Here is a 25749-nt window from a genome sequence, read left to right on the forward strand (position 1 = left end):
GGACACACTCAAAATGTTGTAAAATAAAAATTGTAAGCTCCGAACAGTTTGGGCATCACTGGAGCCGCGGTCGGAAGTGGGCCAACATGCCAGTCCGTTATGTCATACGACCACTCTCTAACTACTCGCCACTGGCCCACCGAGCCGAGGAGACAGTCGGTACAGAGACGTGTACAGTGAATGATGGTCACCACACATTCCATACTAATATTCTATCATCCGTAATCATAACTATGGACTCCTGGACCAACCCTAATAATGCATGGAATTGAAGCATGGAGTTGGCAAAAGAAGGATTAACGTGGATGTTTAATGTATACATGGATAAGTGCATGAAATAACTGAATAAAACATATTGAGTTTGTCCAAATACTTGTTCAAAAATCTCGATTATCTCTAATTAGGAGTTATTTTTATATCATCTAAACATAGATAAAGAAGAATACTGGATTATCTACAATTAAGAGTTATTTTTATATTATTTTTTTTGACATATCAATATATACAAATATATTATATATTACACTTTCTTCTTTATCTATGTTGAGATGTTAAACAAATATACATAAATACCTGATTGGTTTAAATATTGGAGTTTAAAAAATCGCTTTCCTTGTCTGTTTTTTTTAAAGGAATAACCCGCAAAGCCTCTACATTTAGAGGCTTGTCTGCAGGTAGGATAGTAAGGATAGGGAAGGTAAATGTGAAAAGTACATCACAAACACCCAGATCAATTGAAAATAAATCTTTCTTAATTTATTTTGCACTTGACGGGAATCGAACCCACGACACGACGCCATCGGTCGTTGGTTTTTGTATTAAGTACTTACATCTGTAAGTAGACTTAATGCAGTCGAAGTGCGATCTCTCAGATGGGTGTGCGGTAAAACGATATATAATACATGTTCGACTTGTAATATTATAGACACTATGGACAAAATTAAGAAAGGTGTGTTGAGATGGTATGGACATGTGGAATGAATGAGCGAGGAAAGAACGGTGAAGCAAATTTATGAATGTAGTTGGAAACAGGAGCAGAAGACCAAGAAAAACCTGACATAATCGAGGATTTCAAATATTTGAAAGTGGTCTGGTGAGGAGTCGGTATAATCAGCGCCTTCGCCTCTTCCACGTTTAAGTATCAAGAGATGCATGTTTATGCAAAGAAGAGTGGAAGAGTCGAAGAATGTTTGTAAAGAATGACGTGGTGTTCTATTGTCACTGCTTACAGTGCTTACCCCTGCGGAAGCGGCACGATGGTTAGTTAGTTAGCGCAATCATAACCATATTAATAACTGTTAGAGGGATCTCAGTATTGTAAAAAAATGGTCGATAAAAACCAGAATTATCCATAAAAAACTCTTGCTTTCTATGATGGTATATGATTTGTTTAATCTATGGATAGTTATTAGTTAATAAATAGTTGAACCAACGACAAAAACAAGCTACAAGTGAAAATAAGTAGATTTAGAACTCGTAGTAGTAATTTTTTATAACTAGCTGTATTCGGCCACGCGTTGCAGAGGCTAGGTCTGATGAAAGGGAAAAGAAATAAAATATAAAGCACACTATTAATATATTTCATAGATGGGTGTTGAGAGCTTCATTTGTACTGTGTCATGAGATTGATCATATCTGTATATCTAGGATTTCCAAAAATTAAAGTAGTGTGTTTTTTTTTAATGGGAGTTGCATTTATTATTTACTTTGCTACGTACAAGATTTATATGTAGATCAATTAGTGGATTTTTGTTTGTTCTAACTTTTAAAAAAAAAAAGAGAAATATTTGTGTTTTCATCATTTACAAAAATACTTAAATTTCATACTATTTCTGTGAGCCTAAGCGGCTCATTATTAGAAATAGGTATCAAATTGTGGTAGAGTGGGTTCGAGAGTCCGCGACACTAACCACGGGACCACAAATTTAATCTGTGTTGGGAACAGGAGAGATCATCTAGTGTGGGCCGATCAGAAACTTGTCAGCATTTGCTCATAGCTGGGAGGAAACCACGTAAAACTCCTCAGGAGAAGCCGGACTATTGACTGTCATCATCAGACCTTCCGTTCCACTAGAAGAGAGTTCGGCATTTTGTGTCATATGAGTAGTATGGTGGTCAATCATGGGTAGAGAATGGTGAATGTTGCACGTGTGTAAAGTGATCACTTAACCACACAGGTCATAAGTCCTGTAAATACGAGATTTGTGAACAAATATTTGGACACAATCAAAATGTTGTTAGCAAATTTAGGTTTAATACACAGCCTATAGATCGTGGCGAACGATATTGACCATTCGTTGAACAAAGCTTGAGAGATTGTGGTTTGTTCGTAATGAACACGATTCCACGGCAATCACCCATTCACAAATCACGCGTTTTGACACGGTTGATTATCTCACTGTCATACGGTTGATAATTTTATGAAAGTTTAATTCTGTCTTTAGACACACGAATATGACTGCATGATACAGTCAGACGATTTCCATAAAAATTAGATTATTTATATACGATGTCCATAAGCTAATTGAATATTCAAGTAAAGGAATAAAAACAAAAGAAAATTATAAATTCAAAACAAATCACTTCTTCTTCGTTATCGCGGCTGTCCAAATTTAAAACACAGTAAGGGACATTTTTTTGTAGTACGTTTTTTTTGCATTTTTGGACTAAGTAGAGTCTACTTAATCCATAAATGCAAAAAAACGTACTACAAAAAAAAATGTCCCTTACTGTGTTTTAAATTTGGACAGCCGATCAGCCGTCTCTCCACTGCTGGATATAGCCTCTTTTAGATTTTTCCAGACTTTTCTCGTCTGGGCTTTTTTGATCCACTTACTACCAGCGGCGGTGACAATGTCATCAGCCCATCTTTTCTGGTGTCAGCCTATTCCTATCTTCATGTACCATGGTCTCCACCGCAGAACTCTGGATGCCCATCTGTCCATTTCCTGTCTCGCAACATGACCAGCCCATTGCAATTTCAGTCTGGCGACGCGATCCTCCTCTTCCTGGCTACATCCCAACTTATCGTCTTTGTAGACTGCTGGGGTCAGCTCTCCTCGTCCTCAGGTTGTAGGTGCTTCTGTCATGGACAACGTCACCTAGGCCATGTCTTCGAACCATGTTTTCTCTTTGCAGCATCTATGAATTTTTTGGTCTTCCTCTAGATATCTTTCAAGGAAGATCCATCCCATCGAAAACCTCTGTCAGGCGTCTGATTTTTTCATTTCCGATTTTATCTTTCAGACTTATGCCTAGAATTCGTCTCTCCATAGACCGATTTTTTCGATATTTGTACGAATTGTACTTAACTAACTAACTAAAAAACCATCACGCCGCGGGGGTAGAAAGAGAAATAGAACGCCACACCAATCAGTCCTCGCAAACAATCTTCGTCAATTTCGAAGGCCAAATTCATGCATCTTCTCATACACATCCGCCGATTATTCCGACTCCTGACCTGACCACTTTCAAATATTTGAAATACTTGATCATCCCAAATTTTCTTCGGTTTTCCTCTGATTCTATCAGCAATCACATTCACCTCATATTTTTTTACTATTATTTCTTTAAAAATATATATTAGCTTTTTCAACATTAAAGATGGTTTGCAAAGAATCAAATCAGCATTCGACCGAACCAAATTTATTCCAATCCTGACCCCTGGTCGTGAATTAAAATATTATATAAATAAATAATTAAAAATTATAATTTAGCGTCTTCTTCAAACCCTTATCCACACCCAAATGGTTCATAGGGAACTGCATAATATGAACGCAGTGTTATCTTGATCGTTAACGCATGAAGGAAATGTGACCAGCTCAGATATGTTACTTAATATCCGAGTTATGACATTATTAAAAACAAATCACATTTTCGACAGAAATAGCGTAAAATTTATTGATAAAATATTATCTGCTGCTATTCGTTCAGAAAATAATACGAATGTGAGAGCCGAGTATGCCGAAATCTGCTTTCGATTTCTAGAAAAATTGGTGAAATGATAAATTCGAGATCGAATTAATTTGTGGTTGGGTCAATTCGATATCTGTTCTGTGCGTACTCTCTTGTTCGTGCGTATTCGTCGTGATTTATTTTATTAATTTATTTTTATTTATTTAATATGGCGCCGTAGCGTAGTAGGGTGGACGCTCGACAGCGAAACTGGCGTCGCGGATTCCCCTACCCAAATGCAAAATTAATTAAAGAAAGATCTATTATTTCGAGAAATAAAAATACTTTGTGTTCTGATCCACTCACATTTTTATTAACCAACTAGTTTCGGCAACAACCTGTTCCCCTCTTCAGGGTTTATTTATTACTATTTCTCGAAATAATATATCAATATGATCCACAAAGTTAATGCTTTCAATATTCAAAACAAAAGAAAGATCTATTTTTAATTGGTCTGGGTGTCTGTGATATATTTTTTTACATTAACCTTTCCTATCCTTGCTATCCTACCTGCATACAAGCATCTAAAATAGACGCTTTGCGGGTTATTCCTTTCAAAAAAGTTTTTTTTTTCATTTTCTAGATATTTCTACTTTTACAATCTTAAAATTAATAACTTAAGTTCTCTCCAATAAACAGATTAAGCTCTTGTGCTTGGAGAGGGACTTACACTTATTATTTATTGTTAATATAATTTATTTTTATTATGATTATTTATTTTTTTGTTTTTTTTTTTCTTGGATATGTACATGTAAATAATACAAATATATTTCTATGAATGCGTTTGCGGACTCACTTTCTTCAGAAAAATGTAAATCCAACTGCGTCACGCTAGAAAATCAATTGAACGCGCAAGATGTAAAAAAATGTACTCGCATTACGAGGTATTGACCTAACGTAATTATAAAACACACTTCTAGAATAATTATACTAATGATATTCATCAAAGCATCAACATTGTGGTCAAACATTATATGAAACATTTTAACGTCTCAACATAGACGAAGAAAAATATGGAAGTCTGCACAGGGTTTACGACATGACAAAGGATGGTTAAGTGATCACTTTAACTACCCTAAGTGTAAAGTGTAGCCTGCGACAGGTCATAAGTCCTGTAAATACCAGACTCCAATATTGTTCTTCATCTTGAGGTAGTATTTTACAAAAATGGAGCTACACAAATTATCCAAATTTATTATTATTTTACTGAGATGTCCAAATGTTCTATTATTTTGTTCATTAATAAAATCTAATTAAATTATCTTTTTTGTATCGTAGTCGTACAGGAGAAAGTGACCAACTAACTGTTCCACCAACTGTTCAGGAAGGCCATTTAAGTCACTTTTGCTTGGCAAGAAAAATGACTAACTAAAAATCAATGCAGTTAGTCATTTTCAAGAAGTCAATGTATTATACTTCTAAGTTTAAAATCCTTTGGGATTTTTTTCAGGGCAATATTAAGCTAGTAAGAAATCAAATAGTCAATGATAACGTTTTTGCAAAAAATGCAGTTGGTCACTTTCTCCTGTATGACTACGATATATTCCATATGTAAAAGGATTTTTATGACAATATTAGTACATAGTTAGTTACTTGGAACAATATTCCGAAATATCAATAATTTAACTAACTAACCAACACACCGCCTTCCACAGGGGTAGACAAAGACATCACACCAATCTGTTTTTGCAGAACTTAAGTATCATTTTCATTGTTGATTTTTGGGTAGCAACACTTTACATGTGAACAGTTTTATTTCGAGGATGAAATACACTAAATCAAAAATTCGAACGAGGATAACAGATGAAAACCTCGAAAATCCTATGCGATTATCCAACCCAAATATTGATAGTCTCTTAATTTAAGTACAGGGCAAATCTTCAAACTAAATTTTGCAATCAGTACACATATATTATATTAATATTATCTCGAAAATGTAAAAATGACTAAAAATCTTAACCCTCTTAGTCTTTGTTTCCTAATTCGTCCGCTAAAGAATGAGCAACTGAAAATATTACTATATTATTTTTTGAAATCTCATCAAAGATGAAGAAGAATATGGAAGTCTGGGCATTTACGGGGCTGACGACCGTCATAGGCTGGTTTAAGTGATCACTTTACACACGTGTAACATTCACCAATTCTACCCATTATTGACAACCACACTACTCAAATTCTTGGAAGTTCTATATATATGAACCAATTTAGAAACCTTGTTATTGAATCACTAGAACTTCACTAGAGACATCTATTGGTGAGATGTAAAGAAGCTTTTTACTAAGCAGAAACTCTTATATTAGTATGTGAGGTCCGAATCCTAGATTACAATCACACACATGCCAATGTTAATGCCCAGACTTCCATATTCTTCTTCATCTTTGATGAGATGACAAAAAATAATATGAGGATAACTCCTGTAATTGGAGATAATTCAGATTTTGTGAACAAGTATTTGGACACACTCAAAATGTTGAAAATATTACTATCTGAGACATAATTATCTATTATTAGAATCCTAACTCTCCATCAAACCTTATTCCTTAGCTTTTCCCTCTACCTCCTTCCCTAAACTCCCTTTTTCTTTTGTCTTCCTTATTATCATCAAATTTTTAGTTTGATAAATATTTAATAAGATATATTATATAAGTCGCTTAATCAATACAATAATAGTTTGTAATTTATGGTTGTTTTAATGTTCAAGCACTATCTACCCTCTGATTATAAACAGGTATCAAACGTTTTGATCAATATCACTAGTCTGTCTTTGGTTGAAGATATTGCTTTTTAGCAATAAGCCCGCCAATGTACATATTTATTCTCTTTACATGAAGTTTAAATAAATAAATAAAATATCGCACGAAAAAAAGAGCCAGATACCTGGCATATACTATCATAAAGAAGAGGGATAGCCTTATTTAGTACGTCGTACCCCTGAAATGGTAATGCGGTGCAGCCGCTACTGCGGACACGTCTGTAAGATCGCGCCTCAGTTACCCATTAGTCACATCTCTACGTGTACGAGACGTCTTCCGTCCGCACAAGACTGTATAGTTTCTGGTCTCCTCTGCGGCGCAAGAAGGGGCAAGTCCCGGCGGTTTGGCGGTCGCGTAAATACCGCTTGATGACGCGTTACTTTCTGGACGCAACCGCTGTACCCAGTTGTAAGCTGGGTACAAAGCGCTGCACCGACAAGTCAACCTCTATAGCCCTGAAAAGGGCTTTCCGAAACAGGTCCGTGAATCGGTGCAAAGAGGCGAAGCGGTTCAGGCTGGCGGCGCGGCGAAGTTTCAGAGATCGGGAGCGGAGGAGTAATAACAAGTTTCGGTGTTAGAACTGAACTGCTTTACTGTCGCGAAATGCGCCCTCTATATACCCGGCCGTGATCGCGTACCGCCCGACAGTGGGAAAGTACAGCCAATCAGCGGCCGGGGGAAAGAGACAGCCATATTTCTGTCTCTCTCTAAGAGGCACCGGACGGGCTACATTTCTATACCGTACCGGTGCCTTTACAACAATGAATTATATTTTTAACTATTAACTATTTTCCTAAAAGTAACTTAACCTAGCCTAGAGCTTAATTCTCCTCGGTATGGGCAAAGACCACCCCCGAAAGCGACACATTATAGTCTTTATTGAGGGGGCAGTACATTGCGTACACATACCGAGGTCCCTAAGCTAATTAAATATACACAAAATCCCTTCTTCGGGCCGCAGTGTGGCGGGCAGCCGTCTCGCCCGCCGCGCGCCCAGAGTTCCTTTTCTGGGCCGCCGCACGGGGTACGCGATGACGTCGCTTACACTACGTTTATAAAAAAAAGCATGCTGCTAAAACGGAAGTCGGAACAAAATACTTGTTGAGTCGCTTTGCGTCATTGCTTGGATTGACTTGGATCATAATATCATGACGATCAATTGTAATGATCGTGTTATGATGTAAAAACACTTTGTGACGCCCTTCATTAGTTTTGAAATAACACCCCTTCTTGCCACTGCAATGCTTTATTGTGTCGGACTTGATTCCGCAATTTGAGAGGATGTACAATGTAGATAATAATACCGGTTTCACACATTAAATTGTAGGTTTTACAAACCGAATTAGACGTTATATTGCATTTTATAAAAAATTAAAATTAAAAATATATTCATATCAGTACTACACATGCCGTCAGTGTGAATACCTGCCCACATCTTTTATTCTTAAGACTAGCAAGTGCGTTATACGTCAAGTCTTTGCGCGCGATGTAAACTAAAGTTTTCAGGCAAGATTTTCAATCATATTTTGAGTCATGTCGAATATATTTTTTTTAAACTCGAACGTTTTTTTTATAAAATACAATATAACGTCCAATTTGTTTTTAAAAACGTCCAATTTGATTATTTAAACGTACAATTTGATTTGTAAGGCGTCTAATTTAGTTTGTAAAACGTCCATAATATTATACCGAATTAGTTCCGGTGTTTTTCATCTACTAATTTTATAAATTACGTATGCTTAATTTTAGAGTAAATACACATAATAATTACATGTTCTTGACACTTAAATATTTTCAAAAGCAAATAAATTACAAAAAATATAAATATTTATTTACTCCATCGTTATCTCCCCATGACGCAGTCCAAGACGTCATGGTGTCCGAGTACGATGATAGTAGTCCACAAACATAAGCGATTTATGTTAATTTCATCAGTTAATGCGCAAAAGATACAATAAACGACATTGATAAATAATTCAAAACGTTTGTTTTTAAAACGTTATAATATAATTGCTGCTAAAATGTCATGTGCTATACGCAGAAGTGTTCTCACGCTCTTTGCGTTACGCGCAATCAATACATCTTTCTACCTTTATACTCAAATCAGAAACACGTTTGGCCTAATTTGCATTTAATATTGGCCAGGAATCTAAGAAAGCTAAACAAATAACTGTTATTTGCAGTAACTGAAGGAGAGTCATTGCTTCCACGAGGGTCACAACCCTCAGTAATTAAGACGGAGAAAGAATTTGCACTAATAACAAAAACGAACTGTAAAACTGACGTTTCTAACTGGAGGAGAGTCATTGCTTCCACAAGGGTCACAACCCTCACTACTGAGGAGTAAGACGGAGAAAGAATTTGTACTAATTACGAAATACAATTGTAAAACTGACGTTTCTAACTGGAAGAGAGTCATTGCTTCCACAAAGGTCACAACCCTGAGTACTGAGGAGTAAGACGGAGAAAGAATTTGCACTAATAACGAAAACCAACTGTAAAATTGACGTTTATTGAACCAAAACCAATGAAAAAATACAAAATTATCTAATTAATAAGCACAGAGATTATCTGATTTTATGACTAAAGCGGAAGGCTGACCACCTTTCCTTCATGTGTTAACGATCTAGATAACACTGCGTTTGTATGATGCAGTGTCCTGTGCACCATCGGGTGCGGATAAGGGTTTTTTATGAATATTTATTAGTTGCCTTAGAAAATTCTCCTTGCTTATTATGTACTAGGATTTATAGCATTTAGTTTATATGTATGTCTTAAAAATGATAGTGGATGTGTAAAGTTTATAATAAATAACAATAAAATGAATAATTTGATTCCCAAAAAACAATACAAAGGATACAACAATACAATAGATACAATGGATTCAATATCTTATATCAATCAAGATTTGTCTATTCGTCTTGTCATATTTTCTAGATAAGACACCACTAAATCATAAAAGATCTTTATCTCCCATTGCCACACTAAAAAAGGGTTTGAATGAATAATAAGTAAATTTCCAAGCTTATTGTGTCTAAGTGGAATCTTCCAGCTAACGTGAAGATAGAAGTACTGCAGGTGTATGGTATATCGGGTTAAGCGCATGCAAACTATAAAATAATAATTACGTGCACTGATTTCCCCCGTTGGTGAATAACAAGTTCAGAAAGTCGATGCACTGGACTGCGAGGAAACTGGCCACTCGCACGGCAATAATGCAACTCTCAGCACAAAGCTCCTGCGATCTGTTAAATACCCCTACCCGCCATATGCGATGTGTTCCAACAGGGCTGAATCCAGAAAGAAAGAAAAAAATATTGATTTGGGGTTTCACGTGCGAGCATTTTTCCTTGACGTTGCAGGAGTCACCCGAAACTGAAATAGTTTGATGTGTATCGTAGTTTTACAGATAAATAATCACTAACCCCGCTTCGCCAACAAAGAAGGATTGGACCATAAAAATGGAAGTTCTGAACATTTTTAGGGTAAACTAAAATATGGAGCAAAGGCAAAAAAGAATGGGTAAACGATCTCTTGATATAGTAAATATTGTGAAATTAGTTTTAATTTTGTACCGTTTTTTTATTTTCTCGTGTGTAAAAAAATAACTCGACAAAATACATAAGGTGTCATGTATATATGAATGTATGCATGTATATGGTAGATATGTATGTATATATTTTGAACTAATAAATAAAATTCTACAAAAAATACAGGGATATTATTTACAACATATACCCTGACGCGGATGGAAAGATCAACAAGAAACGAAAAGAATACAAGGTAAACTAAAAAAAACATTAGCATAATTAACATTATTTTATTATTATTTATTTGATTGTACTCGAACATTGATTTTAACACCTGAGGGTTATATAACATACATACAAACATATCTCCAGAGAAACGAAGCATATTTTTATACTCTATTGAGACATCTAATAAATCTTGCGAAAGAAATACATTAGTTATTCAAAAGCTACATTACAATTTTCATTTGGCAATCACCGTTGTCTGAGTTATTTTTCATCACCGATTTCATGATTTAATAAAAAATAATACAATAAAAATCAGAAACAATACTATACAATTAAATCCGTAAAAGTATAAAGCCGTCGAAATAACGAGGAAAAACGATTTGATGCTTTGACTGTCTATAATTACAATAAGTTAAGAAGGTTTGCCAAAAACTGAAATAAATAATGAAATCTGCAATTTTCAATATTACAATAAAATGATTTATTTTTACCGCTTTTGGGGCTGTGAAATTCCAATAAATGTGACAATTAGATTATTTCTTAACATTAAATTGTTTTGTCAGTAATGGGAGCAGTCCAGCCCTGTCGAGGTGTGCATCAGTCCACGAGACCACGAGTCCACGTGGTGGGTGCAAGGCCACACCAGAAATGACATAATGAATAATGATGAATGTGAAAGCACTACACGGGCTGGCGAAAGCGCGCGAGATCACTCTCCTTTGTGAAGCAGACATCACAGATTCCCTAATGACCATTTGCCGGAATTCTAGCATCGCTTGTGTGTCAAGGCTGACCTCGAACCAGCCTTAATTGATGCGTCGGACAGCGGGAACAATTAGACAAAACCACATGCTAGATTTAAGGGCCACTTAATAAAAAATATCTCGATCTTAAGGCCGGCTTACACCGCGCGAGTTTACAGAGTTCTAAGGCTACTGGATGCCAGTTACTAGCCTGGAATATAAAAAGAGGACAAAGCTAACTTAAGGAGTGATCGTAGATCCGGAATTGAGATTCGGAACCGGGTTTAAGTAGACGAGTGATTGTATGCTGAGATTAAAGGAATAAGACGACAATACGGCGGTAAACTAACCTGGTCCATTTCTCTGGGGAATGTTGCACTCAGCTGAACTGAGTGCACTAGACACGCTTGCCGTCATTTTTGCATCAAGTGAAGTTTTGTCACAGATTTACATTGAATCAGTATCTGACTTCAAAAACAAAGCAAGTTAGTGCCGACCCGGTATTGCTATCGTACATTTTTTTATTGTAAAGATTTTCTCGTCAATACAGCGCTGTCGCATCAGTGCTGACTTCTAAATTCTCGGTGTTGACCAAGTCGGTTCTCAGCGCCAGTACTGACGTCAGTATCTGACTCAATGTAAATTCGGCCTAATAGAAACTTCAACCTCAATCTGCGCACGAAAATTGTACAATGCTATATATTTTTATTGCTTCTCTATTGCGTTAAAAACCAACTATGGACTCTTACCCAAGCTACCACAAAGAATTTGAAGCATTGAAATGTGATGCTGTAGAAGAATGCTCAAAATATCATGGATTGAGAGAGTTCGAAAAGAAGATATTTCAAGACGCGTGGGAAACAAAGAGAAAAGTTATAGACCCTTTAAAGAAGAGAAGGGGTTATTTGGCCATTTCATGAAGGCGGGGGGGGACATACGAAATAACTTACGTATTATATTACAAGAGGAAGTCGAAGACAGCGTAGCATAAGAAGGAGATGACAAACACTTGAGAGAGTGGTTTCACTGTAACACTAAGTCGCTGTTTAAAGCGGCTGCAGACAGAGTGAAAATTGTCACGATGATTGCCAACCTTTTGCATTAAGTAGCACAATAATACGAAGAGGTTTTGTAGGTTATAAAGTGTGCTGTTGACAGTTAGATAAGAAGTTAGGAGTAAGGGAAGGGTGCAAAGGAACAAAAGGCAGTGCATTACGGACTTCTCGGCTGTCCAAACTCAAAACACAGTAAGGGACATTTTTTTCGTAGTACGTTTTTTTGCATTTTTAAACTAAGTAGATTTTTCTTAGTCCAAAAATCCAAAAAAAAACGTACTACAAAAAAATGTCCCTTACTGTGTTTAAAGTTTGGACAGCCATACTGTCCTTTAGGATACTCTCTAAAGCTACAAACTACTGTCGTGTAAACTATTCAAAATTATTTATTCTTTGTTCCTACTAAATAATCGCGTTTTCATACCACACAAGCAACCCAGTAACTCGCATTGTTTAAATAGAAGCAATTTATGTTTTTTTGGACAGTGAATAAGCTTCCTTTCTTTTGTTTTTGTTAGTATAGACATCGGCATATAACCTTTTCGACTCTCATAGTGTGACCATGATATAAAAAATATAAATATATTAGAATTTATTTTTGTACTCGGCAACTGAATAGAAGTGCACGAAGCGACTCGCATTGTATTAATACCCGGAGTCAATATTACGACGACCAGCTAACAAGCCAGTAATCTACCAAGATTTTTTAATGATATCTCAATATAGATGAAGATCTTCTCTTTTTACGGATATATATTTTTTTTCATTTATAAAATCAATTAGACGAAACAATGTTTGCGCTTACGTAATTACAATATGTATTTATTTATTTATTGTTTCGGCATTAACTTTGTGGTAAGACATGTTACAATTATTAAAGAAAACACTTGTTTTTACCACTTGAGTTTTATTATAGACTACATGTTTCAGAAGTTAAACTTCCATCATTCAGGTCTGTATAATAACTTAGTTATTATACAGACCTGAATGATGGAAGTTTAACTTCTGAAACATGTAGTCTATAATAAAACTCAAGTGGTAAAAAACAAGTGTTTTCTTTAATAATTGTATTTATTTAGTTGGTCAAAATGAAAAAATATGGTATTACAATAAAAAAATAAGTTCATTACAATGAACTTTTTTTTAAATAAAAAGCTTGACATGAAGTGAGTTTCAGGACCATTTTTGTTAATTTTTTTTAAAAAAGCCCTGCCTGTTACTATCTTCCTGGCGATCAAGCAACTCGCACCGTTTGAACCAGCCTTTACCATTCCTCGCAGTCAATTACAAGTGTTTTGGCCAGCGTGTCAGCTAGACGGCTTTCTAGCTTATACAATGGTCGAGCTCTTTGTATAAGTATAACCAGCCTACAATGGTCAAGAAAGGTCGCGCTTTTAACATTATGTACAATAATGAACCAAAACAAAGAGGCAGTCAAGAAGGCCACTGGCGGACATTTGAGGTAGTAATTTCACTCACTTTCACAGGCACGCTCACTAAATCGATGATAATTGCACTATACCTACGAACGAGTGAAGAAAATTGACGGCAGTATATTAAAAATAGTTCAAATCTTCTAAAGAAAGTTTTCACTTTTTAAATGCGTAGATACACAGTGACACATCGTTGATGGACCTTCCAAACATACAAATGAATTCGTAAATAAAAATGGTGGGCCATCCGGTTTATCTATGATATTTGTAAGTACCATATTATTTTTTGACATCTCATCAAAGATGAAGAAGAATATGGAAGTCTGGGCATTTACGGGGCTGACGACCGTCATAGGCTGGTTTAAGTGATCACTTTACACACGTGTAACATTCACCAATTCTACCCATTATTGACAATTACACTACTCAAATTCTTGGAAGTTCTTTATATATGAACCAATTTAGAAACCTTGTTCTTGAATCACTAGAACTTCACTAGAGACATCTATTGGTGAGATGTATTGGTATTTTCTGGCGTTTCTCATGTGTGTGATTATAATCCAGGATTTGGACCTCACATACTAATATAAGAGTTTCTGCTTGATAAAAAGCTTCTTTACATCTCACCAATAGATGTCTCTAGTGAAGTTCTAGTGATTCAAGAACAAGGTTTCTAAATTGGTTCATATATAGGGTCCGCCATCTAAAGTTTTTTTTTTCAACTAGTGCTTATTTCGTGAATGGTAACACTTAGCTCATGTCTGATTTGACAGATAATTAGTTTTATCCTTCCGCTGAGCGAATATGGTTGTGTATACGCTTGAACAACGCTGGAAAATATTGCGACATTACTTTGAAAATCATGGTAATGTTGCAGAATGTGTGCGAAAATTGCGTACGGTTTTTGGAAGAAGAGAAGCACCGTCAGCTCCGTATGTTCGTTATCTTGTGAAAAAAGTGAAAGAAACTGGCATCCTCATCGATAAACCAAAGCGTGAAAAGCCAAAAACAGTGCGTACACCCGAGAATATCGATGTTGTGGCAGAAAGTGTGCGTGAAGCGCCATCAACATCAATTCACCGTCGTTCTCAACAATTGAACATTTCGGAGACATCATTGAGACGAATTTTGCATAAAGACCTTGGTATGACGCCATACAAAGTCCAATTGGTTCAGGAGTTGAAGCCAACTGACCATCCAATGCGTTTTCGCTTCGCTGAGTGGGCCTGCGATCGACTTACAGAAGATGCCGATTTTGCCAAAAAAATCATCTTTTCGGATGAAGCTCATTTTGATCTTGGCGGGTATGTAAACAAGCAAAATTGTCGTATTTGGGGCACAGAAAACCCGCACGCATACATTGAAAAGCCGGTACACCCAAAACGAGTCACTGTTTGGTGCGGATTTTGGTCCAGAGGCATAATTGGGCCATTTTTCTTTGAAAATGAGCAAGGAGTGGCCGTTACAGTCAATGGCGATCGTTATCGGGCCATGTTGAACGGATTTTTGTTCACAAAAATTGAAGAGGAGGATATTGGCAACATTTGGTTTCAACAGGACGGCGCTACGTGCCACACAGCCGAAGCTAGTTAGTTTTTTTTTTATAGCATTTTCAAAAAAAAAAAGTTATTTGGCGGACCCTTTATAAAGAACTTCCAAGAATTTGAGTAGTGTGGTTGTCAATAATGGGTAGAATTGGTGAATGTTACACGTGTGTAAAGTGATCACTTAAACCAGCCGATGACGGTCGTCAGCCCCGTAAATGCCCAGACTTCCATATTCTTCTTCATCCTTTGATGAGATGTCAAAAAATAATATGAAAATAACTCCTGTAATTGGAGATAATCCAGATTTTGTGAACAAGTATTTGGACACACTCAAAATTTTGTAAGTACCTATTTTTTTTTGTATTTATTATATTTTTGTTAGCATTAACGCATCTCAACACCACCTAATGAAAAAAAAGATAAATAAGCTTTCGATACGACGATTTGATGAGAGTGAATTCTGGGAACAGAGTGAATGGTGCACTGAAATCAATTATAGCAAATAAAAACCCAGCGAAAGCTAAACTGGTAGTACACAAAGGAGTCCTGGTTCCAACTCTAACGTATAGAAGCGAAGCATGGAGTTGGCAAAAGAAAGATGAAGGAAGGAATTAAAAGAAGCCTACATCCAGCGGTGGAGAGACGGCTGACAAAGAAGAAGATAAAAAAATATTAATAAATAATTTCAGTTAAATTTGTGCATTTCAGACTTCTCCGTCTTGTTAAACCTACGTAACTACATATATAAACCCTTACAATAATCTTCTTCTTTTTATTACCCTTATCAGCACCCAATGGTGCATAGGGCACTGCATCGTACTGATGCAGTATTATCTTGATTGTTACTTACATGAAGGCAAGGTGATCACTCCTGCGTTTGGGACCAGTCCAGGGTAATATTAAATAAATATTAGAGTGTAAAATCACTAATATTTATTTTCACAACCCCTCCCCCCGAAATCGAACCCGGGACCTCCAGCGGGGTAGCTGAACACACTAACCATTACACCACTGAGGCGGACTTATGTCTTACAATAATACCAAATGATTATCCGTATTCAGGTATTCCGTTAATAATTGACCTTGCAACGAAACCAAAAACCGAATAAAATATCGACTTCTTTTAAATAAGTCGTTATTTAATTCGGTTTTTTAATTCAATCGCCATATCTAGTGAGAAGTACTTGCTGCACGAGCACAAAGAAAGATGAAAAGGGAAACTTAATGATAGGTAAATTTAAGAATGAATAATACTTCTCATTATCTAACGCCGAGGAACTTGTAAATTGCAGCAGTAATTTCAAGCGATTTCTAATGTAAATCTCGGCTTAATTGGCACCTTGCAGCATACATTATTATAAAGTTAATATATAATCGCTCTTCTCATTTCCTTGAGAAAAAAATACTGCTAAAAGGTGCCATTTTCTGGCAAAGATAGCAGTGGCGACCACACAGAATTAATTAGGGTAGGTAGTAGAGGTAGGTAGTAAGGTAAGCTAGGTATTATTTTATGTATTCATTTTAAATCAAATACAGATTTTGGAGTCTACTAAGTTGTATTTTATTAACAAAAACACATAAAAAAATTATATTGTGGCAATTGTTTCGCCTTGTTAGGGCATTAGCAAACGAACGAATGATTGACATTTTCACAATATTAACTTTGTATGTGTTTTTGTCATAAAATACAGCATAATAGACGCAAAAAATCTGTGTTTGATTTAAAATTAATACATAAATTAAAATGGAGTTCTACAAATTAAACGCCAAATCAATAAATAGGTATTATTTACAAGGGTAGGCAGTAGATGTAGGTAGTAAGGTATGTTGGTGTATATATTCGATACCTATTATCTTAGACTCTAACCATGATACACGATTTACACACAACGAAGGTTTGATAGTCCCAAGAATTAACAATAAATACGGGAGTCGAACACTGCAATATATCGTTCCGAACATTTTCAATTTGTTCCCGACAATGTGGAAATATGGAACAAAGGCAAAATAAAGAAATGATCAAGAATTAATTCTATGAAAATTGTAAAATAGTTTATACTTATTCTTAATTTTTCTCTCTTTTTTTAGTGTATATTAGGTTAAAATGGATAAAAACAATATTATGCAAAAAGAACTCCACCGACAAGACACACAAGGGGGCTTGGTGGGTGGGTCTCTGCAAAAAATATTTTAAATATGTTTAAAAAATTTCTTTAAATAAATCTATACAATTTAAGTATGTAAATGTAAAAATTAAAAATAAAAACAATTTACCCAATCGACTCAAGATAGATATACGTTTATCCTGGCTATTATCGGTAAAATATTGATAAAATTAAGAAAGGTATGTTGAGATGGTCTGGGCATGTGAATCGAGTGAGTGAATAAAGGATAGTAATACAAATTTATGAGGCGAATGTGGTTTGTAATAGAAACAGAGAAAGACTGAGGTGCGCCCAAGTATATTTCAAATACTTGGGCGTGGTCAGGTCAGGAGACGGGATAATCGGCGGGTTTTTATGATGAGATGGTTGAATGTGGAAGAGGCGAAGTTTGTTTGCAAAGAAAGATTGGTATGGCGTACTATTCTCTCTGCCTACCCCTGCGTAGAAGCAGCGTGATGATTAGTTATGTAGTTAGTTAGCTGAAAGTAAACCTAGATTGTAAAAATTACTATGTACGTAGGTACTGCCTATAATTATGTAGGCTTTTCTCGTTACTTGAAGTGACTGACCGATTTGAAGGACATCTCCTTAGCGAGTTACAGGTGACAGGTTTGCGTTGAGAAAAAAGGCAATAATTATTTTCGCATTTTGTTAACGTTCAAAGCCATACGTCCCGGATTATTGACTTAAACTCAACAATCATCGATCGTGTTGTAGACCACTAACCCTTAATGCATAACGCATCCGTGATAGTTCACAAGGAACTCTCACAAAAGGTGTTATCATATCCTCAAAAATATAACTTCCTTACACCTCAAACACGCCAGCTCGCATCTACTACGCTGAGAAGTTTGGGGCTTGCGCGCCCGTATACCTCGCCGCCGTCATGGAGTACCTGGCTGCCAAGGTGTTGGAGATGCCCGGCAATGCCGCCAGAGACAACAAGAAGACCAGCATCACCCCCGTCATCTGCACTTGACTATCCGCAATGACGGGAGCTCAACAAGCTGCTCTCCGGCGTTATCATCGCTCAGGGAGGCGTCCTGCCCAACATCTTGGCCATGCTCCAGCCCAAGAAGACCGAGAAGAAGGCGCAATGATACGGCCGCTCAACTTTCCGCCCTTCAGACTCAGCTGATAAACAAAGTTTTTCTTAAATATTTTTTTATCATATCTCTATAAAATTAATTAACTTTGTTATAACCACTTTTTTTACTAATACAATTCAACCTACCAGTTTCAACAATACATTGTCATCATCAGGGTTTATTTTAAATCAAAAACATTAAAATACTTTCACCAAAAACTTCCACACTAAAGTATTTTAATGTTTTTTTATTTAAAATAAACCCTGATGATGACAATGTATTGTTGAAACCGGTACGTTGAATTGTATTAATAAGAAAGTGGTGAGAACAAAGTTTATTAATTTTATAAAGATATTATAAAATGTACCACAAAGTATCTGCGGAAAACTTTCAAGAATTTTTTTTTATCTATCATTATCATTTCCATATCTGTATAAGAGCCCTCGAGGTAGTATTTTAAGAAAATGGCGCTATATAAATTATCCAAAATCATTATTATCATATCGAGAGGCGGTTTTGACATTCAGCTAGACTCTGTTACCTAACTAACAACATCAATATTGCACAAATTGTGTTTTCGTTTCGCATTATCGACCGATCTCCTCGTGTGACTACGTGATTCTTCATATTTGTAGGCTAATGCGTCTTTAGTGGGTATTTGAGATGGTGTAATGTGATGATTAGAATACCCAATGGGACGCTTTCACTTGCTAAACGCAAAAAAAATCGGTTTCTGACCCGACATCTTTGACATTTCATGTTTTATTTATCAAATCTTCTCTTCACTTAGTTATTATTTTGTCGGGTCGTGTTACTTTGTGTCGGGTTGTGATCCCGTGGTTTAGTGTCACGGACTCTTGAGTCAGAGTTTCTGGGTTCGAACCCAGTCTACCACAATTTGATACTAAAAACACGTTTGTTTGCTAAATCATTTCCACCATAATATTTTCCCCAATTCATTCACCGTGAAGCGCCCTTGAGGTATTTTTTACGAAAATGGCGCTATATAAGTTATCCAATTTTATTATTATTATTATTATACCTATTTTTAATAATGAGCCACTAAGGCTCCTGTGAGCCTATTTCTGTAAATAGTATGTAATTTATTTATTTTAAAAAATATTATTGTTTTCATAAAGTCATGAAATACTTTTATTTATCGAATACATATTTCTACTGACTTGTAAAATATCATATACTAGTAACGCTGTGCCTCTTAAAAAAAGAGTTGAAGTGAAAGGAGGCTATTAAAATTAAATATTTTGTTTGAATTGCTTAGTTTTGCACTTTGGAGTTCTGAAACCATTTAGGAATCGTAAGCTTGACAGGAAACTTGTATGACGTAGCATGACATTAAGTCGTTCAAAATTGAAACATGAGCATTAAAAGGAGGACATTAAGTCGTTCAAGAGCAAAACTTGAGCATTACAAAGGAGGACATTAAGTCGTTTAAGAGCAAAACTTGAGCAACAAAAGGGGGAAACAAGTAGTTCAAGAGCAAAACTTGTGCATTAAAAGGAGGACATTAAGTCATTCAAGATCGAAAGTTGAGCATTAAAAGGGGGACATTAAGTCGTTCAAGAGCAAAACTTGAGCATTACAAAGGAGGACATTAAGTCGTTTAAGAGCAAAACTTGAGCAACAAAAGGGGGAAACAAGTAGTTCAAGAGCAAAACTTGTGCATTAAGAGGAGGACATTAAGTCATTCAAGATCGAAAGTTGAGCATTAAAAGGGGGATATTAAGTCGCTCAAGATCAAAACTTGAGCATTACAAAGGAGGACATTAAGTCGTACAATATTGAAATATGAGTACATATTGAAATCAGAACATTGAGTCGTTCAAGAGGGGAACGTGATCATGACATTAAGTCGATCAAGAGAAAAACTTAAGCATTAAAAGGAGGACATTAATAAAATCCCCGACTGAAAACGTGTCAAACAAAAGAAGACGGAAAGTGTACCTGCCTGGCAATTTGTATTCATGGACTGTGATTTGTATACGATGAGGTACTTAACTGTTATATTATACGAAGTGCCATCGACCCACATTGGATGATACAATCAAATTAAAACAATAAAATTCAAATGCAAATGGCGACTTCTTCATTGAAAAAAATTAAAGCCGATATTTTGAAATAAAGAAGCGCCTGATATCGTCATGTGAGTTTATTAGGTTTTTTTAACCCTAGCATACTAAACTATCGTGAAAATTACGATTTCTGGAAAAAAACACTAAGTGTTTTTAGTCTTTTAAAAGTGTCTTTTAAAATGACGCTTTAAAAACCATGGTATTAAGTTAAACAAAGTAAATTTTTAACATCAGAATGGTGTTAATATATTCTTAGTACATTTAAAGTTTTTTTAAAAAAAAAACACTAAAAACACTTTTAAAGCGTCACTTCTGCGCCCCCTGCTTGACAGTACTTCCCTAATGTATTATTATTTTTTTTCATTATTACGTGAGCTCTAAAACCCAAAGAATGTTTACTAATATATATTTTTTTTAATTATCTTTTGAATTTCTGTTTTTTTCTGCCATTTTTTACGAATGTTTAGTAACGTCACGCGAAGGATAGTTATAATATAGGGTTAAAAGTGTTCACCGATTATTTTTAACATATCGAAACACAGTCAGATAACGTATCTCTGTTATGTCGCGTGTTTTCGATCGGTCACTGTGCCATTAATTTTCGCAATTTCTAGAATCGCGTGTTCGAATATTCAAAGCTTAAAACGAATATTTTCATCCAATATTGTCCGATATCGTTAAATATGTTAGGTTAATAAAATACAAAGTTTGATGCTAACCACTATTATTTATGCTATTATTTCAACCAGTATCCATCCCTAAGGCGTTTGTCACAACCGGCTGGAATAAAAGTGACAAAAATACAAGCGGTTAAAAACAAAGCATGTGTTTTATCAATTTTATAAAATTTGCCGCAAAGTAGCAGCGAAAAACATGTAAAAATATATAAACGTACGAAACGAAACGGGCTGAATCTAAATGATTTTAAGCACATTGGATACATAGACCGACATTTATTTACCAAAAAAAATATTGTTTATTCTTTAAGATACATTTAATTAGTGTTATTAAATTAATGATACAATTATTTAAGTTTTGTACTGATATTTCTTAGTGGGACGGTATTTTATGTAGTGAAACAAAAACTTTATACTTTTTCCACTTTTATTTCATTTGACCTGTGACGGGATTTCGTCATTACCGACATCACCAGACTCAGTTTGATAATCTCAGTAACCCGGTCCCTGGTCAAATAAAATAAAAGTGGAAAAAACCACATAGTTGCTGTTTTATTAAACAACAATTTGGTCATGTAGTTCATTGGCGAATGCAAATTCCGCGCTACCGGAACTGAATTCCCGAAATTTGTTTACGATTCGTTTTAATGCGGAAGATCACGTAAAAATGTCGAAAAGTGAACCGGATATGGCACGAGAGAACGGTGCTGCTTGAGTCAGTCAGTCAGGGAGACGTTTCGTTTAGCACGCCTGTGTCAAATGTAGGCAAATCTGCTAGAAAACGAATTTATAAAGAAATCTGGGTGAAATTTCATCGGTTTACGAGTGACGGCTGCTAGGAGTGATAAAATAGTCATGTGACAATATCAATTTTTAAAATGGAATATATTTTTTTTTAATTCACTGAAAATATTGTATTTTTTTAAAAACTTTTTTATTATAATTTAATATGGTCAAAAAAAATGTAATTCATTTTCTGAACATAGAAATTACAATCTTAAAATTAAAAACGCAGTTCTCTCCAATAAAGAGCTCTTGTGCTTGGGGAGGGACTTACACTAACTAACTAACTAACCATCACGCCGCTTCCCCGCAGGGGTAGGCAGAGAGAATCGAACGCCACACCACTCTGTCTTTGCAAACATTCTTTGCCTCTTCTACATTCATGCATCTCCTCATACATACCCGACGATTATTACGACTCCTGACCCGGCCGCTTTCAAGTATTTGACATACCTGATTGTGCCAAGTTTTCCTCGGTCGTCCTCTGCTTCTTTTTCCAACTACATTTGCTCCATAAATTTGTTTAACCGTTCTTTCTTCACTCATACGCTCCACATGTCCAAACCATCTCAACACACCTTTCTTAATTTTATCGATAATGCTTATCTCAGCCTTACATTTTTTCCTTATTTTATCATTCGAACATCTATCAAACATCGTTTTGCCACACATTCGTCTGAGGGATCGCATTTCGACTGCATTCAGTCTGCTTTCATCCTTCTTTTGCCAACTCCATGCTTCGCTTCCATACATAAGGGTTGGAACCAGAACTCCATTGTGTACTGCCAGTTTAGCTATAATAACAATTTTATCTACTACTTCTGGTGAACCTTATCCGCACCCAATGGTGCAATGCAATGTTAAGTTTGAAATTTCAACACACGGGAATGTATATGAGGAAGATTATGGTAGTATGTATAGGTCAATTTCCCCAAATCGGGGAAAAACAAAGTCCCGATTCCCCAAAAATTCCCAACATAATTATTCCATGAAAAAAATCAAGTTTTCATAAAAAATTACCTTATTTTTTTTAAATATTATCGTCCTAATTGGGCTATTAAAAAAAATACATGGTAATTAAATAAACATTTGACACGTTTTAAAATATATAAGAAAGTACAGCCTAAAAAAACAGCTAATATATTTACATATTTCGTTACATAGTACACAAAAAGAATAATTTACACACTTTACTTATTATAATATTTTGCAGCATAAATAATTATATAAAACCAAGTTTTTTTTAAAAATATTTATTAAGTGTCCGCCTCCGTAGTGTAATGGTCAGCACGCTCGGCTACCGTTCTGGAGGTCCCGGGTTCGATTCCCAAAGGGGATAAAATAAATATAAGTAATTTTTCACTGTAATATTTATTCAATATTACCATAAACTGGTACCTGAAGCGGAGGGCTGATCACCTTTCCTTCATGTGTAAAACGATCATGATAACACTGCGTTTATAAGACACAGTGCCCTATGCACCATTGGGGTGCGGATAAGGGTTTTAATAATAATAATTAATATTAAGTGTTTCGGTATTCACTTTGTGGTAAGACATGATGAAATTGTAAAAGAAAAACTTGCTTTTTACCACTTGAGTTTATTATATTAACACTACTAGTTTTGGAAGCTATGCTTCCATCTTCAGGTCTGATAGACGTTTCAATAAAATAAACTCTAGTGTTAAAAAACAAGTGTTATCCGTTTAAAAGTTATTTTTTACATTATACGAGATACGAGTATATGCTTTATCATGAGTGCTCATTGAAATGCAGTGAAGGGAAGGCGTCGCACACTGTACTGTGTGTGTGTATGTGTACCTATAGTATACTCGCATTGTGGATTAAGCATTATGTACTGAACTGAAAAGTTAGGAGATGAAAGCGATGCGTCACCGGAGGAGAAAGCAGATCTCTGGAAGGCTCCAACGGGTGACGTCACCACCCAGAATACAAGGATAATGAGACACTGTAAGCTCCCAACCGCATTCCCGGATCTGATAAGAAAGCTCTAGCCTTTCTGACAGACCACTCTTGCGAAGCAATTTTTTATGAACTAAGTAGCGAAAATTATAAGAAAATGTGAAACAGAATTGTATCCCGATTATACTGTCAATTTACATTTAATAGCTTTCAACTTAAATAAATCTCCTTATTCAAACCCTTATCTGCACCCCAATGGTGCATAGGGCACTGCATCATATAAACGCAGTGTTATTTTGATTATTAACACATGAAGGTAAGGTGATCAGTCCTCTGCTGCAGGTACCAGTCCAGGGTAATATTGAATAAATATTAGTGTGAAAAAAATCACAAAAGAATATGTATACCCCCCCTGGGAATCGAACCCGCGACCTCCAGAACGAGCCGAGCGTGTTGAACATTATACAATGGAGGCGGATAAACGTTACCAATGTAAATAAATACAATTTTTGAAAACTAACACCAAATTTCTAGAAGTACCCCAGCGTAGGCAGTGAAAGGGATAGGAAGTAAATAAAAAAAAGGAAGTAGCCGGTACACAGACGTCTCCACAACCCCGACCAGCACAGCAGACAGACACGGTTCACGGTTGTCCAAATTTAAAACACAAACAAACAGTAAGGGACTTTTTTTGTAGTACGTTTTTTTGCATTTTTGGACTAAGTAGAATCTACTTAGTCCAAAAATGCAAAAAAACATACTGCAAAAAAATGTCGCTTACTGTGTTTTGAGTTTGGACAGCCGTACAGTGCCAAGGCATTTGCAGAAAATGTTGAGTTGTCGCTTTTCCTTTTCAACCATTATTCATCTACATTCTATTTCAAATCGTATCTGCAAATTCCTTTTTGGTTAGAAAGATTTTAAGATAAATAGCTTATTTACCAAGTAAAATTTAAAATGATGCTAATTTAAAATTAAGTAAGATGTGTTGAGATTGTTTGAACATGTGGAACGAATGGGTGGAGAACTACTTCTTCTTCTAGCCTTTATCCGCACCCAATGGTGCATAGGGCACTGCAGCGTATAAAAGCAGTGTTATCTTGATCGTTTTAAATACACGAAGGAAAGGTGATCAGCCTTGCGCTTCAGGTACCAGTCCAGGGTGATATAAATGAAGAACAGTAAAACAATCATTGAGGGGAATGTAGTAAATAGAAGGAGGAAGACCCCGTAGTATTAAGGCATAGTATTCACTAAATAGCAACATAATTTTCTTTAAATTGTAAAATTTTAAGAAATTGATTTTTTTTGTAAACACCGTTTTTTTAAATGAAATAAGTTTTTTCTTAAAACTAAATATGTGGTTATGAAAAGAAAACAGTTATTGAAAAGCAAGGAGTTAAAAAATATTGAAAAAAGATTTTTCAATACATATTTTGAAAAACAACAAAAAAATCAGTATGTATTCTTTAAAAAAAATCGCGTAACCTGACGACCGGCTTTGCGTTATTATTCCAAGTATGGCCTTAACCCCGGATTATTAAGCCCGGAAAAATAATTTACATATACATATTTTTTTCAATTTAGGTAATACCTTTGCTTAATTTTATTATAATTAGTATTTTTATACATTTTAACAGTTTAAAATATTGAAGTACCTACAATATAAACTTAATAGAAAATGTGGGTCAATTAGTCAATGAGAAATTATATAATAACCTGTTGTTGGTTGCGATGGATTATACTAATCCAATGGGAGCATGTTTTAGTAACATGTGTT

The 25749-nt window shown here is 35.5% G+C and overlaps 1 protein-coding gene and 1 pseudogene across 5 annotated transcripts in view; one reads left to right on the forward strand and one right to left on the reverse strand.

The window, feature by feature from the left end:
• Positions 1-25749, reverse strand: part of LOC148309816 (sphingomyelin phosphodiesterase) — a 66402-nt gene that overhangs the window by 30764 nt on the left and 9889 nt on the right. Inside the window, exon 1 of one of the 5 annotated variants that reach the window (XR_015837484.1) lies at positions 9840-9950. The exons of 2 other annotated variants lie outside the window; for them this stretch is intronic. The gene's annotated coding sequence lies outside the window, so the exon portion shown is untranslated. Of the gene's footprint in view, positions 1-9835; positions 9993-25749 lie in introns of those variants that run through there. 2 more of the 5 variants (XM_088259483.1, XM_088259484.1) reach the window with 2 other exon arrangements.
• On the forward strand, positions 87-18508 carry LOC148309818 (histone H2A-like; annotated as a pseudogene).

This window comes from Brachycentrus maculatus, unplaced genomic scaffold (assembly GCF_059751285.1).
Source record: "Brachycentrus maculatus isolate JH-2025_06_01 unplaced genomic scaffold, ASM5975128v1 h1tg000117l, whole genome shotgun sequence".
Taxonomy (NCBI): domain Eukaryota; kingdom Metazoa; phylum Arthropoda; class Insecta; order Trichoptera; family Brachycentridae; genus Brachycentrus; species Brachycentrus maculatus.